Source organism: Euphorbia lathyris, chromosome 9, assembly GCF_963576675.1.
Source record: "Euphorbia lathyris chromosome 9, ddEupLath1.1, whole genome shotgun sequence".
In the NCBI taxonomy this organism is placed as follows: Eukaryota; Viridiplantae; Streptophyta; class Magnoliopsida; order Malpighiales; family Euphorbiaceae; genus Euphorbia; species Euphorbia lathyris.
In genome coordinates, this window is record NC_088918.1 from 63,476,925 (window position 1) to 63,492,616 (window position 15,692).

At 31.8% G+C, this 15,692-nt stretch overlaps 1 long non-coding RNA gene across 1 annotated transcript; it reads right to left on the minus strand.

Annotated features, from left to right (window-relative positions):
- Positions 1 to 11,897: 11,897 nt before the first annotated feature.
- On the minus strand, positions 11,898 to 15,142 carry LOC136206454 (uncharacterized). The gene is made up of 3 exons (XR_010676282.1): positions 15,019 to 15,142; positions 13,290 to 13,362; positions 11,898 to 12,156 (listed from the first exon to the last, which is right to left on the minus strand). It is a non-coding gene; the product is annotated as an uncharacterized lncRNA (long non-coding RNA).
- Positions 15,143 to 15,692: the final 550 nt, after the last annotated feature.

A 15,692-nucleotide genomic window follows, 5' to 3' on the forward strand; every position in this document is an offset into this window, starting at 1 on the left:
TTACACAAATTCAGGAGGCTAACTGAACATTTTATGCAAGTTCAGGAGGAAATGATGTATTAAGCCTTTTTTAAATAAACAAGTTGAGGAGTTATTTGTTCCAAATAATCAAGTTGAGGGGTTGGTTGTAACGTTTTGAAGTTCAGAGGTCAGTTACAGTTTTTGGATAATTTGGATGGTTGGGATGTATTAGGCCTAGAATATTATGATTCTCTCCATGCCACTATAAGCAAAAAGTGCTTATAGCTTTTATTATAATTTTTGAAACACTCCTGTATGCAAATCTATGTCATAGAGATCCATCGCGTTATCTGTTGAAATTCTTTTTCCCCGAGTTGTCCGATTTCGAACCATCGACCATAAGAGATACCAGAGATAATGTTATCAACAACGACCAATGTTGTCGTTTTTTTAGTTTGAGGACAATCCTCTCTAGCATCCCATTTATAAAGTTACCTTTAAATTAGGGGTGAGCAAAACCGAACAAAAAAACTAATAAAATCGAACCGAAAAAATTGAATCAAATTGTAATTCAATACGGTTCAGTTTTGATATTTCAGAATTTCGGTTTTCAGTTCGGTTTGGTTTGGATATAAACCAAAAAAAAAGAAAAGACCAAACTACTCCTTTTCATTTTGCATTTTTTTTAGGAAAAATTAACAGAAATTCCTATTCTAAAAACTATTTATAACTATATCAAGTAATAATTTTGGATTATGTCAAACTAATAAAATTAGAATTTATAAATTATAAGTCTAGAATATATTTTTTAGGGTTTGTAATTTATGAATTGGAGTCCAGATTTTTTAAATTATAATGTAAAATCATAATGTATAGAGAATAATAGCATATTAAGAATTAAGTTTGACGATATGACTTAATTATAATTTTGTATTTAATTATGATATTCATGTATTTGACCTTTTTTTTTAATTAGTAATGGGCCAAAATCTAAAATTAAGATTTAACAGCCCACACACAAAAGAAACAAACCCACTTACTAACTTAAGGTGCCGTTTGGTTCGCGGAATAGAATGGAATGGAATAGAATGGTTATTCCAAAGGAATAGAATAGCAAAGAATGGAATAGAAATTCTTAGGAATTACTATTCCTATGTTTGGTTGGTGGAATAAGGTAGAATGAAATAGATATTTTTTTTATTAAAAAGACAATATTATCCTCAAATGTAATTTCTTATTTCTTTTAAAATTTTAATTTTTTACTATAAATTGTTCAAATATTTAATATATATTATTTTTAAAAATATATAAAAAATAAAAAAATGGGAAACACGAACGACGAAAAAAACCCGAAAAATACATTAAAAACGAAAAAACAATAAGAACATGAAAACGGAAAAATTGTAAAAACACGAAAAAAGAGAGGTAAAAAAACAAAATATAAAAGCGCAAAAAAAACATTAAAAACACAAAAACAAAAGAAAAAAATGAGATAAATGTGGAAAAGGGTGAAAACGCAAAAACATATAAACGTGTTAACACACACAAAAAAAAAACACACACACGCAAAATATGAAAAAACACAAAAAATGTGCAAACCGTAAAAAACACAAAAACATGAAAAAAGTGGAAAACATGAAAATGTGAAAAAAAAAATGAAAAACGTGAAAAAATCGAAAAACACGAAAACATGAAAAAGTGTTAAAAACACGAAAAATGCGTTTATAACGTTTTTTTTTTATGTTTTTTCGTGTTTCCCAAGTTTTCTTGTTTTTTCCGTTTGTTCACGTTTTCGTATTTTTCACGTTTTGTCATGTTATTGTGTTTTATTTTGCATTTTTTCGATTTTTCACGTTTCAGTTTTTCAGTTTTTCGGTTTTTCCCCTTTTTGTTTTTTTTCGCGTTTTTGTATTTTTCGTATTTTGTTACTTTTTCGTGTTATTCACGTTTTTCCATGTTTTTCGTATTTTTTCATATTTTTGTGTTTTTAACGTTTTCGTGTTTTATTTGCGTTTTTCGCATTTTCATGTTTTTCACGTTTTTTAATATTTCGTGTTTTGTCACTTTTTCGCGCTATTCCTATTTTGTGTTTTTCGTGTGTTTGCTTTTTTTTTCGTCTTCGTGTTTTTCGCATTTGTTCACGTTTTCATGTTCTTCGCGTTTTTTATTTTTTGCATATTCTCGTGTTTATAACATTTTCACATTTTTCGTGTTTCATATTTTTCGTATTTTTACATTTTTTAACGTTTTCGTCATTTTTCCATTTTTCCATTTTTCACGTTTTATATGATATAAATTATGGATTGACCAAAATTTATAAGATTTGGGAAAGTGATTAGAGAGAAGATTGAGGATTTAATGGAGGATAATTTTATAAATTACAAAAATATAATATTAGGAATAGGCTATTCCTAACCTAAATTGAAGAATAGCTATTCCATGAAATCAAGGAATAGGGATTCCATGGAATAGCTATTCCATAAAAAAAATCAACCAAAGGTGGGAATAGCTATTCTTTAGGAATAGGCTATTCTATTCCCCCTCTATTCCGCGAACCAAATGAGCCTTAAGTGTATTCTATTTAGGCTTGTCAATAGGGGTTGGGGACGGCGAACATTCTCATTTGCAATAGGGATTCGATTCCCCATCCCTGAGAAAAATGAAAATAAATTTGTTTCGGATCCCCATAAATATACCAGCTCCATGAATATAAATGTGGGTTACTAAACCCAGCCCCATATTCACACTTCCAGCCCCCGAAAAAGACCTAACCGCCCTTTGAACAAAAACGGAAAATTTGAATCCCTCCAAAACTCTCTCAAAGTCTCCCAAATACATTTTCATCCGAATCAAAGACAACACGTTTGATGGAAGACAATCCGTTATCACCGAGAGTAGACGGGAGTGACGCTACGTCTGAATTCGAGGTATTTTTCCGCTTTAACTTCCTTGCATTTCTGTAATTTGAATTGGAAAAAAAAAATCTGGTTCGGCACTCGGGCGTGTAGGCATCACGCCTCACCACATGGTGGGGCGTATGAGTATCACGTCCCACCATGAGGTGAGGCGTGATACTCATACGCCCCACCATGTGGTGAGGCGTGATGCTCATACGCCTCGCCATGAGGTGAGGCGTGATACTCATACGCCCCACCATGTGGTGAGGCGTGATGCTCATACGCCCCACCATGTGGTGGGGCGTGATGCTCACACGCCCGAGCATATTTGTGGTTGTTTTTCGGGTTTAGACACCGAAACGCTGTAGAAATATCACGTTTTGGAATGTAATATTCGTTATTAATCATTTACAGGAGGTTTCGTGGGAAGAATTTGACGGAAACGGCATAGATTACAGCTCGCAGTTTTTTCCCAAACAAACATTTCAAACATATCATGAAGCTGTTAACTGGACAAAACAGACGGCAATTGGGATCAGGTTTGAGTTAACCACAACGTCGCACAAGACGGGGCGCAAGTCAAAGTGGATATTGGTTAAATGTGCTCGTGGTGTTAAGAATTATAAAAGGAAAAAGGATGTGGATATGGATGTTATACTACGGAAGAATACAAAAACAAAGTACTGTGGTTGCAAATTCCAGATAAAGGTTATGGAAATCGCTGAATTGGGCGGTTGGGTGGTGAATGGGATTCCTGGAGATAGAGGACAACACTGTCATCAATTGGTTGTATATCGTCAGGGCTACAGACAGATGAGCGGACTAAGCCCGGCTTCCAAAAAACTTGTTCGTGAAATGAGTTCAGCTCAAGCTAAGCCTTGTGCTATTTTTGTTGCAATCAAAGAAAAACATCCGGATGATTGCCCGACACAAAGATATATCTATAACTACAGGGAGAAAATCAGGACTGAGAGCTTTGAGGGTCGGGATGTAATCGGTCAGTTTTATCGGCTTGCTATAGATAAGGACTATATACATTGGACGCAAGCGGTGCCGGGCAGCAATGTCGTGACTCACTTATTTATGGCACATCCAACATCGATCACACTGTTCCGATCTTATTACTTGTTTGTTGGTATGCATTCAACATATAAAACAAACAAGTATAAGATGCCATTCTTTGAAATCATTGGAATGACGCCTTCAAACAAAAACTTCTTGATCGCCTATGCAATTATGAAGGATGAAACCGAGGGTAGTTACATGTGGGTGTTACAAAAATTGAAGCTTTTGCTCCAACCTGATGTGCATCCGACAACCATTACTACAGACCGGGAGTTAGGACTGATGCGGTCGGTTCGTGAGGTATTTCCTCATTCTCATCATTTATTGTGCACATGGCATATTAATAAAGATGTGGAGGATAGAGTTGGCAAGTTGAGTGGAATGAAGAAGTTTGGTGAATTTTTTAAGAATTCCAAATGGAAACGTATAATTGAAGCCCCGACAGAAGCTGAATATCAGGCGGCAGTGGTAGCCATGAAGAATACTACTGGCAACTGGCCTGGTGTGATTCAGTACGTGGAGACCACGTGGCTAGTGCATAAAGAGAAGTTTTGTCGAGCATGGACGAACAAGGTGTTGCACTTAGGAAACACCACAACCTGTCGAGTGGAGAGTTCACATGCACAGTTGAACCAGTGGTTGAATTCATCTACTGGTGCACTTGATACAGTGTGGGCGAAGGTGCACAAGGACATTGAGGCTCATATCGAGGCGATCAAGTAAGACATTTATTCTGTTATTTGCTTTAATCTTTTAAAATTTAATACATTAGTTTTGTAATCCTTCATTGTATATAATCAGATACTCACTCGAGGACTCGAGAAGAAGATCTGCGGTGAATCACTGTGGAGAACCTTTCGCGTATCTCGACTTATACGTTTCACATTACTGCTTGGCTGTACTAAATGATGAGCTCAAGCGTATGCAGAGATTGAGTATGGATGTGGTAAGTGAATGCGGATGCGTGTTGCCCATGACTCATGGCATTCCGTGTGCATGTGAGCTTAAAACATATATTGACACAAATGAATCGGTCCGTGTTGACCGCATCCATCTTTTTTGGAGATCTCTTGCGTTTGAAGGGTTGAGTGACATACTAGTTACTGCTCCAGTATATGCTGACGGGTCTGAGGATCACCGATTTTTTCAATCTCTTGTGGAAAAGGTTGAAAAATTAGATCCTTCAATGGTGCGTAGCATATCGATGATGATTCATGATCAGATAAACCCGGAACAAAGTGGCTTTAAAGAACCTGAGGTCAAAGACACTGTTAGGGGTAGACCAAAGGGAAATTCATCAACAAAACGAAATCCAAGTGCATGGGAGTACAGTCAGTCACCACGAGGTCGAGCACGGTCCTCAGGTTCGAGGAGTAGTCATAGTCGAGGCCGTTCTTCATCCTCATCTGTGCATAACAGCTAGATGTCGGGTATATTTTATTTCATTTATATATATGTTGAAGTTAAAGTAAATATATTTTTATTGATAAATTTCATATATTAATATTTTCAGTCGGATTTGATGCGGATATCGCCAGTTACCACCATTTACATCGGGTTCAAGGTCTCATCGTACCATTTATTACTGGATTCCATGATGTTGTAGTAGATGGTAACTGTGGATTTCGTGTTTTAGCCGATGCCATCATTTATAACCAAGAGGAGTGGAAGCTGATGAGAGTGCTCATAGAGAATGAGATGCGGGCAAACCGTGATCTGTATGCGCCAGTGTACGGGAACGGATTTGATGCTGCCCTCACACGTATTAAATGGGCAGGAGCGGGTTGTGGTGAGTCCCACTGGATGGTGAGTCCGGATGACTTATTTGCTGCTGCATCTGTATTGAACGCAGTAATTTTCCTCTTTACTACACAACAATTAGGATGTTGCACTATATTGCCGATGCGTTTGGACGATGGAAGACCACCAGAGCGAGAGATTGTGATTTGTCATTTGGGGAGTTATCGTCACTACATACGTCTTTATTTACATCCTGCGTTTCCAGTGCCTCCCATTGCCACCCAATGGCGATTATTTTGTCATCAGAGTGTTCGTCACTTGGAGAATCTATACGCTGAAAGGAGAGAGGCTTGGACTAGATTATATTAGTTTTATATGTTGTGATTAATAATATTTATTAATTAACTTATATTATTTTTTGGTTTTAAGTACAATTCTGTAGTTACGGGTTTAACGACATATTTACGGGTTTAACGGACTATTTACGGGTTTAACGGCCTATTTACGGGTTTAACGAACTATTTACGGGATAAAAAAGCTATTTTTTTTGCCAATCCGACACGCGGGCGTGTGGATATCACGCCTCACCGTGTGGTCGGGCGTGATAGCCTCACGCCTCACCGCGTGGTCGGACGTGACAGCCACATGCCCGACCACGCGGTGAGGCTATCACGCCCGACCACACAGTGAGGCGTGATATCTATACGCCCGACCGCGAGGTGAGGCGTGATGCCCACACGCCCGCGTGTCGGATTGACAAAAAAAATAGAAATTCCCCTCCCAAAACCCATGAAAGGGCATTTTCGTCCTTTCACGGGACTAGGGGTGGGAAAATGGGACTGGGTTTAACAACACCCATATAAATTTGTCTAAATTAATTTCAAATGTATACAATTTACTGAATACAATTTAATTTAAAAAAATAAATCATTCTTAACTAATAACAAAATATCATTGGAAACTTTGACATATTATTCCATTAATACTTTTTTTATAAATAAAACATCCGGGTAAAATACATCCATGGCCACTGAATTTTATTATTTTTCACGGTATGACCATTAAATTTCAAAATATAACATAAACACCACTGAACTTTACACTTTGTTATATCCATGACCACCACTAACCTTTAATTAACTTTTCAAAATAACCCTTAATGACGTCAAATTGAAAATATTCAAGAATTAAAGTTGTTCGTAATGACATTTATCATGAAACCACATTTTTATTTTTCAAAATCACCATTTTTGAAGATTTCTCTCTCTAGACATCCATTTTCATTCTCCTTCAAACAACACCTAAATGACCTTAAAATTAAAATTTTTAAGAATTAAATTTCTTTAGAATATCATTAATTCTTCGAATTTTTTTATTTTGAGGCCGTTAACGGTCATTTTGAAGCGTTCATTGAAATTTAGAGGCTAGGAGTGCAAAGTTGGCCATGTTAATTTACCCTAAGACATCCAAATAAACAAATAAAAAAACATAAAGTAATATATAAATATAATTGTGAATTATCCAATTTATAAGTTTGAATTAAATAGGAATAATTCTGATTGGAAATGAAATTTTACTACTGCAGGGATTAGAAATGAGGAAGTTTTGATTATATAGAATTCAATCGAAACACAAGAAGTCAAATTGTAATTCTATACAAAGTGGATTCTAGAGATTATAGGATACATTTTATAATTGCATTTTAGAGTTAGTTTTTTTTTTTTTTTTTTTTTTTTTTTTTTTTTTTATTTTTTTTTTTATTTTTTTTTTTTTATTTTTATTTTTTTTTTTTTTTTTTTGCAAATTCTGTTGATTATTAATAGGGATAATGTACAAAAATACCCTTAAAGTTTAGAGTTATGAGCAATTTTACCCCTAACGTCTAATATGATGTAATTTTCCTCTTAACGGCCCCATCCAAGAGTAAGTTTACCCTTAACGTTGATGAGTTGGCCAATTTGAGAAATAATTCATCAAACTGCCTTCTCGGCCTTGTCATCTACACTTCACATGTGCGTCATTTTATCACTAATTAGTAACATATGATTATACGTATAAAAAATTAAAAGAAAATATTGTATTTTGTATGAGTTTGACAAAAAAAATTCAAATATTTTACCAGATTTAAAAATATTAATCTACAATTCTATTATTAAATCGTAAAAAAATATGAAATCTTTTTTTTAAAACCAACTGATATGCAACTGGTGCAGAATAAGAAGTAAAATATATGTTTTTTTTATAGCGATGTCTGAAATTGAGCCAATTAGTCGATGTTAGAGGTAAAATTGTTCTTAGCTATCAACATTAGAGGTAAAACTGTACAATTTTAAACGTTAGGAGTAAAATTGATACTGAATGTAAACGTTAGAGGTATTTTTGCACCATATCTCTTATTAATATATAATCTAAAATCTAAAATATTTTTAATATCAATATTACATTTTTTTGGTTCAATATCAATATTACATTTTAATGGATATATCAATGAGTAATCCTAGCGGTAACGGATTGGAGATCCCCATGGAGCAGTGATAGCTATTATCGTCACTAGTCCATTCCCAGAAATAAGGATAATAATGGATATTAAGAATTTCCCAATCCTAATAAAACGGGACCCAATGGATATGAGATTATCACCCCATTAACAAGGCTAAACTATTAATATCTATACTATATATAATAGCGGAAGCAAACATAAATTACAAGAAATGTTTTAGAGGCTTTTTGGATTAGTTGTCATCGTAGGAGCAAAAAGAATAAATTAGTTAATGAGTTTTAATTATCTCTATATCATTAGTACTATATTAACACATTATTTATTGTCAATTACTAAGTAATAAAAGAAACTAAGAGTTAGTGGTGAAACTCTTAGCCTAGTGGTTGAGATGATACCTATGACTAGGGAGGTTATGGGTTCGAATCACATCCAGGTGGGGTGGGTATTTTTCATTCTTCTTTATAATGTAAGGGCATTGTGCGCAATTTTTTTTTTTAAAGTAAGAGTTACATGAAAATAAAAAGATACAAAAAGGAGGATATCTAAAAGTCACAAATAAACATATATATAAAGCATGATATATAGTATTACATTATTACATTCATTGGTCATCGAAAATTTAACTCATCGACCTTTAATTTTGATTATGTATTAGTTTTGTTCTTAATCTTATAATTTTGTTCTTACTTCAAATAATATAGTCTTATAATTTTGTTTTTACTTCATTAAGAGATTCAGAGCGATTTCCATTAATAAACCGTATTACTAGCATTTTTTCCAAGAATTGAGAGAATTTAGACTTTGATATCTCCAATTGAAGAAATCTGATGGAAACAGAAGAGGGATAGACAACTGAAATCGAGAAAAATAAATGTGTCAAAAATTATAGGAAACCGTTATGTTTTAGAAGGTAATTATTCGATTTTTTTTTAATATGTAGTAGTTATTTTATTCTTAATTTTGTTGTTCCCCATCTCTCGATATCTTATCTATGTTTTATTTTTTTTTATTTATCTTTTTTTTTTCAAAATGACTAAATAAATATTTTGTATATTTTTATTCTTTTTTAGTATAAATTATTTATCAAACTCATATGGATTGAATTTTTTTTATATTTTTATGCATTTTTTTGTACGAATAGATTTAAAGTTTCACACAATAGTTGTTTATTGAAGTAGGAGACATATTGAAGAAAATAAATAAAATAGGTATTGAAACATTATACTTACAATGAAATTTATTTCAATTATAAATCATGTTTTGTGATGATTACGATTCTAAGTTTCTTTCTCATTTTTAGTAATGGATTCTATATATATACTATATATGATAGTGGATATAGAGAGAAATTAACGGGAAGAATTTTAGAGGTCTCTTTGATGAGGGTCAAAATAGTAACAAAGGAAAATTAAAAATATTATATCCAATCTAATTTATATTTAATAGATAGAATAAAATAACTTATAAAATATCCCAACGAAAAAAATTATATAACAACAAAAAATATGTAAACGCCCCTTCAAATTTCATTCATTTAAATTTAATAAATAGCATTAAAACCAATATCACTGGAAAAAAAATTTATATTTATATTTAATAGATATAATAAAACATCTTTCAAAATATCCCAACGAAAAAATTTATATAACGATAAAAAAATATGTAAGATCCATTCAAATTCTCTTTATTTAACTCTAATTAATAGCAATAAACCCAATATAATTGGAAAAAAAATTTATAACACATTGGCAAAAAATATGTAAGGATCCATTCAAATTTCATTCATTTAACTTTAATAAATAGCATTAAAACCAATATAACCGAAAAAAATTATATATATATATATATTTATATTGAATAAATATAATAAAATAACTTGCAAAATATCCCAACGAAAAAAATTATATAACAATAAAATATATGTAAAGATCTATTCAATTTCCATTCATTTAATTTTAATAAATAGCATTAAAACCAATATAAGTGAAATTTTTTTATAACACATTTAATTTTTTATTGTAATAACTAACACAATATTTAAACCTCCAAACTACTATATAAACTAAATAAAATTTAAAAAGAAAGCCATGCTTATTTAAATTTTATAGATTTATCAAAGATTTTAGAAAGCAAGAGAAAAAGAATTTTAAGGAGAGTTGGGATTTGATTAAAAAAACATTGCCACAAAGTGTAGTAAATATTTTAAAATTGTATTATTATATAGAAAAAATATTATACAAGCACGGAAATGAAGGACCATTACAAACATGCCAATTAGGACAATAAATTACGACTTTAATAACTTCCAAACATTATTATCAAGCAATTATAAAAATACGTTTGTTAATTTATTTACAATTTGTAAATTTAAATTATTCTTAAACAAAATATTAATACCACAATATGTAAATGATATAAAATTTATAAAATATTAAATTTTTGTACAAAAAATTTATCCACTCGCGCAACGCGTGGGCACAATACTAGTATTATTGTAAAACAGTAGACATGTATTACACTTGGATTTGGTACCTGAACTGAACCACCTCAAAACAAATTACTAAAACTACCTGTTCAACCCAACCACACAACGTTCTCTCTCCCTCTCTGAGTATAAAAGTTTGACAGTTTCATTGGGTTCCAAGTAAGAAAGTGAACCATATTTTTCTCTTAATCTTATTGGTTAGTTTCTTTCTCCTCCTCTTCTTCCTCCATTTTGCATTGTAAGTTTTGAATTCTTCATCATAGGCATAAGCATAGCCTTGTAAGTTTTCCTTGGTTGCTCTCATCTTTTCTTTTCTTTTCCTTGTTTGAAGCTTTCAAGTTATTTTTTATTTTTTTAAATCAGGGTTTTATTTTTCAAATTTGATTTGAATTCGCTAAATATATGTTCTTTCCTTTTCAATTTAGAAAAATTCAGTATATGGGGTTTGGAACTAGAGAGAGGGGTTAGGAAGGGGGTCTAAAATGGACTAGGATTTTTCAATTGGATTTTAATAAGGAAGCTGACAACTATTGATTTCAGGCAGAGATAACGACGTGTTTTGTTTTAGAAAGAGAAAGAGTGAATATATATGATGTGTTTGAGATTCTAGTATGTTTGTCTCTCCAAATTAGGGTTTTGGAATTGGAATATCAAAGTAAAACAAGCACTAGTTCTAGGAAAAATGACAATTACCATCTATGCAATAAAATCTGTTATGTATTGCTGACAACCAGTACATCTATTGCTAATATAAACCTCAAATTGTGGCTGCTAAATTACTTCTACGTTAACTATCACTACAACAAATCATCACTTGCGCCACAGTAATAATCGTGGCACAAGTATAATATTTTCGTGGCTATGCTACTTAGCCACGAAAATTCAATGTAAATAGTCTCGTGGCACAAGTAAGCGTGGCTAGATAGTTGCCACGGGAAAATAATGGTTGTGGCATAAATTGGTTTTTATGCCACGGGAAAATCCATGGCTAATTATATCGTTTTGCCACTGGTAAAATTGTGGCAAGAGTAAAATACCCATGGCAAGACAGAGCAACCTGTAGCAATTAAGCCTACTTAGCGACGAACATAACCGTCGTAAAAATAGAAATGCTTGTGGCTAGAAACCTTGCTTAGTGACAAGCATAATCATTGATAATTTAATGAAATTTCTTTACGTACAATAATATATTCAAATATTATTCTTATTTCTTTTACATTAGTTTAATTATAAACAAAACAAAAAAATCTATATATAATAGAAAATATTTTATTAATTAAATTGTAATAAGTACAACAATATAACTTTAATTATCAATGTACAGAACTATCAGCATATCTAACTTCCTCTAGGACTTAAAATATCACACCTCTTTGATCCTAAGTTTTTTTACTTTACATGCACTTTTTCTAGCACGGAGACAAAGCTCCTTTTAAAGAATTGTAAAGAATTCTGACTAAGATATTCAATCTCTTCAAGCTCTTCAAGCTGTGCAAGTTGGTACAATCCTGGAAAATACAGAAAAAATTGGAAACAGTTCAGAATCGCTGCAATATAGAGCAGAAAAAAATAGTTGGCATAGTGTGTATTAGCAAATGTCACATAAATAACTAGTAAAGCATGAATATGAACTTGGGCTATTTAAATTAAGTAATCAATCTTAAACGGTATAGAAGTTAGTTTCAAAAGCAAGACAAACTAATAACCATAATTGACAACATAGCATGTAAGCATTGTGACTGAATTTCAGAACAAACATAACCTAAGCATGTGAGCATACTCAATTTAAGAACATGTATGAGTAACCAAAGTTATTAAAACATAATCAACCATAAACAGAATTAAGCAAAGAACATTAATCACATGTTTTAGCTGAATTAATAACACGTAACAACTCAACAAACAAGTTTGTGTCAGTCATAAATATGTTGTACCTGATCAAGATTATATGTCAGCAAACATGTTTACTGATACTTAGAGATGAAAAAAGCCTAAAAAGTAATTAGAATTATGAATGCATTTTCTTAATTTCATGTTTAAGAGCGTACTCTGGTCAAATTAAAACAACAGAAAGTTATCAACAAATAAGGAACATTAAACATGTAGTTAATTGCACGAATTAAGCGAATCAAATCAACTTCACTCTCATTCTCAATATACTCACTAAAATCAGACTTAATTTGGCTTTATTTATGTTCAGTTGAGCCATTTTTTCATCAGAAGGTGAGGGAAGGCATGTAAATGAAATACAAGTCTCTGTGACGTCAACAGAAAACAGCAGAAGCCAAATAAAAACACAGAATCAATTAGCTGTTATACCAGAAGAAAAAAGGAAAGAATCAGATGTGAAATACAATACACATGAAATATGGGAAACTTTCAATTTTCTATAACTAACTAACTATAAATATCAGTAACTTTCAATTTGTTAAAACCTACCAAACCTAATTAAGTAATTACAAATTCGAAAGAGAATATTCTAGCAGTAAACTTGTACTTTACAAGTTAATCATCCAATTACAATTAATAGTAAATAAAAAAACTAATTAATTAGGATGTATGCATCTATATAAAACGCAAATATATTGATTAACACTTGATAAAAAATGAAGTATTAGCAGATGGATCAGATAATTGTTACCCGGAGCAGACAATTGAAAGTTGATTCCATAATAAGTGCCGCACCAATTGGAAGCTAATTTCACCAAATCCACCTATATGATTAACATTAATAGATATAATAAGATAACATTGTAAGCTGATTTCATCATTCGATATGCCACAATTAGTCCACCAAATCCAAATCCAAACAATTAACGCTTGATAAAATAGCAAGTAAGTATACTCAAGTGAAGCACGACCTTTTTTTTTTAAATCCAATGCCATCAGTTTCCAATTTTCATATGATAAATTCAACAAGTTTTTTTCTAAGTGTGATTTACACTTAGCTTTTCGATCATTAATATGCATACTCAATTTTAAAACCTCATACCCTCCTCAAAGTCATAGGAAGCACTTGCAGAAATTAGTTTCTTAGAAGGACAACAATTCGCAAACATCTAGAAACTTTTCCACCAGATCAAAATCTAATAATATAATAACAAATCATTTTAAAAAGCCACGAATGCATAATCTTATTAGTATATTTCAAAGTGAAATCTAGATTTAAAGTTTTTTTTTGTTGATATAATAAAGGTTGATGCAAATAGTTATTATCTTTATCACTTGAATGACTTAAACAACCAAACTTATAAATAGCTATAAACAGGGAGTCAAATTGACTTGATTTTGTACTACTTTTACCCTTAATAAGTATTTGCATAAATCTCTGTGTACATGGGAACATTTACAAAAATCAAACCTCATACTATCTTGATAAATAACAACAACAACAAAGCCTTAGTCCCCAAAACTATCTTGATAAATAAGAAAAAAAATTCTATAAGAAGAAAACCATTATAGCAGTTGTCAATAGGAACATAACATGTATTATTTATTGTACTTTAAGATCCACAATCTCTTTTTTTCAAATAGAGTCTATCTCAAACGGTCTCTTATATTAGTTGAAATAAAATGAACTGAATCCATAATCCAAATATGATGGAAGTCATAGTACCAAGGAACAATATGAAGACAAATAGAATTAAAATAAAAGCTATTTTAACATCTAATGGAACTAATATCTATACCTAAAATGTATATGAAGACTAAGAGATATATGTACAAACTATCCCTAAAAAGCAGACAAAACAAATAAAAATTAAGAAAAAAAAATTTATGTAGGGACTACACAGCACAGACTAATCATGTTTAGTCTAACCTTTGCCTTAATTAATTTAAATGATTATATATTTATGTATCAACCAAAGGAAAGACAAAAACTCTATATGAATTCTTCACAGCTTTTTTCTATTTAGAATAAGTTCTTTTTAAATTCATATCTTTTCTTTCTCTATAGTTGTCATCATTACACTTTTTTTATTGACATAATTGTAATTTAAACATAATCAGTTGAATTGTAAAGCAAATATCCATTCCAACACCAATGGAAATTAATGAGAAATTGGTGCCGGTTCAGTAAAATCTGAAATGAAAATCAGCAAGAAATGGCACATGGAAGCACTAAACCGAAACTAAAATAGACCCTGAAACTGTATGATGCATTTGAACATCTTCAGTTCACAAAGGAGGATCAAAATTCACAACCATCGGAGTAGAATATTTCGACAGAGACATCTCAAATTCGGAGGATCAAAATTCACAATAATCCGAGTAGAATATTTCGACTGAAACATCTCAAATTCTAAAAAACAATCAATCGAAAATAACAAACAAAAATCAGAATACAGAAGGGCGAGCATCAAGCTTACATGAAAGATAGAATGCGAGTGGATTGGCGGAGGTGGACTGGCGGAACCGAGGAGAATTGGGAAAAATTGAGGAATTAGGTCTAAACTCTATTCTGAACTTATGATGCATTTTAATTTCTGAAGCTTCAACTCATGCCTCACGCTACTCACCGTTTTAATATTACATTTGGATAATTATAAAAATACCCCTTATATTTGCCAAGAAATAAATTACGGATGACATAAATAATTTTAGGCCACCAGTTATTATTTTCGTGGCATAACACAGGATTTTTTTTACTGTGGCAACATTTGTGGTATAAGTGTATATTTGCCACAGAAAAAAATTACCCGTGGCATAAATATAACAAGATATCATAAGTTTTCAGTGGAATATGTTTTTCCCGTGGCTAAATAGAAATATGCCACGAATTTTGAATTCCCGTGGCATGATTCGTGGCGCAAGTGATGATTTGTTGTAGTGTATCTTGAAGGATTGTATTTTATTTTCCAGTTTTGATTTCTAAATTTACTGATTCTTAATTTGCCTGCTTGTATTCAAGGGATCTAGTAGACATAGGCGGAGCTAGGGGACACAACTGCCGGAGCACCTATAGCAATGTCTCGAGAGTGAAATTCTACAACTCTTGACACCAGAACTGCGGAAATGGTTGGTCCGCCAAGATTTCCGATGA